Source organism: Rhamphochromis longiceps, linkage group LG5 (genome assembly GCF_057381845.1).
Source record: "Rhamphochromis longiceps isolate RC_006_pf linkage group LG5, R_longiceps_female_GT1.1, whole genome shotgun sequence".
Classification (NCBI taxonomy): Eukaryota; Metazoa; Chordata; class Actinopteri; order Cichliformes; family Cichlidae; genus Rhamphochromis; species Rhamphochromis longiceps.
The window spans coordinates 3444540-3447361 of NC_140561.1; positions in this window are offsets into that span (position 1 = coordinate 3444540).

Sequence of the window (2822 nt, forward strand, 5' to 3'; positions counted from 1 at the left end):
GGGAAAACAGGTTTTGCAGCTGTTTGAGCTAAGATTTCCAAGTTATTCACATAATGAAAACCTATACTTTGTTTCGGTCGAGTTCCCCATTCAAATGCATGTAACAGTGAGAAACGCACTGTCTTGGCGAAAGAAAGCGTTTTTGTACAACTTCATAGAAATAGCTGTAACTTTTGATAGAAGACTCAGACAAACATGTTTATGGCCTTATATTATAGAACTCAAGGTCTCCGTGCTGGGAAAACAGGTTTTGCAGCTGTTTGAGCTAAGATTTCCAAGTTATTCACATAATGAAAACTTGTACTTTGTTTCGGTCGAGTTCCCCATTCAAATGCATGTAACAGTGAGAAACGCACTGTCTTGGCGAAAGAAAGCGTTTTTGTACAACTTCATAGAAATAGCTGTAACTTTTGATAGAAGACTCGGATACACATGTTTATGGCTTTATCTTATAGAACTCAAGGTTCCCGTGCTGGGAAAACAGGTTTTGCAGCTGTTTGAGCTAAGATTTCCAAGTTATTCACATAATGAAAACCTATACTTTGTTTCGGTCGAGTTCCCCATTCAAATGCATGTAACAGTGAGAAACGCACTGTCTTGGCGAAAGAAAGCGTTTTTGTACAACTTCATAGAAATAGCTGTAACTTTTGATAGAAGACTCGGATACATGTGTTTATGGCTTTATCTTATAGAACTCAAGGTCTCCGTGCTGGGAAAACAGGTTTTGCAGCTGTTTGAGCTAAGATTTCCAAGTTATTCACATAATGAAAACCTATACTTTGTTTCGGTCGAGTTCCCCATTCAAATGCATGTAACAGTGAGAAACGCACTGTCTTGGCGAAAGAAAGCGTTTTTGTACAACTTCATAGAAATAGCTGTAACTTTTGATAGAAAACTCGGATACACATGTTTATGGCTTTATCTTATAGAACTCAAGGTTCCCGTGCTGGGAAAACAGGTTTTGCAGCTGTTTGAGCTAAGATTTCCAAGTTATTCACATAATGAAAACTTGTACTTTGTTTCGGTCGAGTTCCCCATTCAAATGCATGTAACAGTGAGAAACGCACTGTCTTGGCGAAAGAAAGCGTTTTTGTACAACTTCATAGAAATAGCTGTAACTTTTGATAGAAGACTCAGACAAACATGTTTATGGCCTTATATTATAGAACTCAAGGTCTCCGTGCTGGGAAAACAGGTTTTGCAGCTGTTTGAGCTAAGATTTCCAAGTTATTCACATAATGAAAACTTGTACTTTGTTTCGGTCGAGTTCCCCATTCAAATGCATGTAACAGTGAGAAACGCACTGTCTTGGCGAAAGAAAGCGTTTTTGTACAACTTCATAGAAATAGCTGTAACTTTTGATAGAAGACTCGGATACACATGTTTATGGCTTTATCTTATAGAACTCAAGGTTCCCGTGCTGGGAAAACAGGTTTTGCAGCTGTTTGAGCTAAGATTTCCAAGTTATTCACATAATGAAAACCTATACTTTGTTTCGGTCGAGTTCCCCATTCAAATGCATGTAACAGTGAGAAACGCACTGTCTTGGCGAAAGAAAGCGTTTTTGTACAACTTCATAGAAATAGCTGTAACTTTTGATAGAAGACTCGGATACACATGTTTATGGCTTTATCTTATAGAACTCAAGGTTCCCGTGCTGGGAAAACAGGTTTTGCAGCTGTTTGAGCTAAGATTTCCAAGTTATTCACATAATGAAAACCTATACTTTGTTTCGGTCGAGTTCCCCATTCAAATGCATGTAACAGTGAGAAACGCACTGTCTTGGCGAAAGAAAGCGTTTTTGTACAACTTCATAGAAATAGCTGTAACTTTTGATAGAAGACTCAGACAAACATGTTTATGGCCTTATATTATAGAACTCAAGGTCTCCGTGCTGGGAAAACAGGTTTTGCAGCTGTTTGAGCTAAGATTTCCAAGTTATTCACATAATGAAAACCTATACTTTGTTTCGGTCGAGTTCCCCATTCAAATGCATGTAACAGTGAGAAACGCACTGTCTTGGCGAAAGAAAGCGTTTTTGTACAACTTCATAGAAATAGCTGTAACTTTTGATAGAAAACTCGGATACACATGTTCATGGCTTTATCTTATAGAACTCAAGGTTCCCGTGCTGGGAAAACAGGTTTTGCAGCTGTTTGAGCTAAGATTTCCAAGTTATTCACATAATGAAAACCTATACTTTGTTTCGGTCGAGTTCCCCATTCAAATGCATGTAACAGTGAGAAACGCACTGTCTTGGCGAAAGAAAGCGTTTTTGTACAACTTCATAGAAATAGCTGTAACTTTTGATAGAAGACGCAGACAAACATGTTTATGGCCTTATATTATAGAACTCAAGGTCTCTGTGCTGGGAAAACAGGTTTTGCAGCTGTTTGAGCTAAGATTTCCAAGTTATTCACATAATGAAAACTTGTACTTTGTTTCGGTCGAGTTCCCCATTCAAATGCATGTAACAGTGAGAAACGCACTGTCTTGGCGAAAGAAAGCGTTTTTGTACAACTTCATAGAAATAGCTGTAACTTTTGATAGAAGACTCGGATACACATGTTTATGGCTTTATCTTATAGAACTCAAGGTTCCCGTGCTGGGAAAACAGGTTTTGCAGCTGTTTGAGCTAAGATTTCCAAGTTATTCACATAATGAAAACCTATACTTTGTTTCGGTCGAGTTCCCCATTCAAATGCATGTAACAGTGAGAAACGCACTGTCTTGGCGAAAGAAAGCGTTTTTGTACAACTTCATAGAAATAGCTGTAACTTTTGATAGAAGACTCGGATACACATGTTTATGGCTTTATCTTA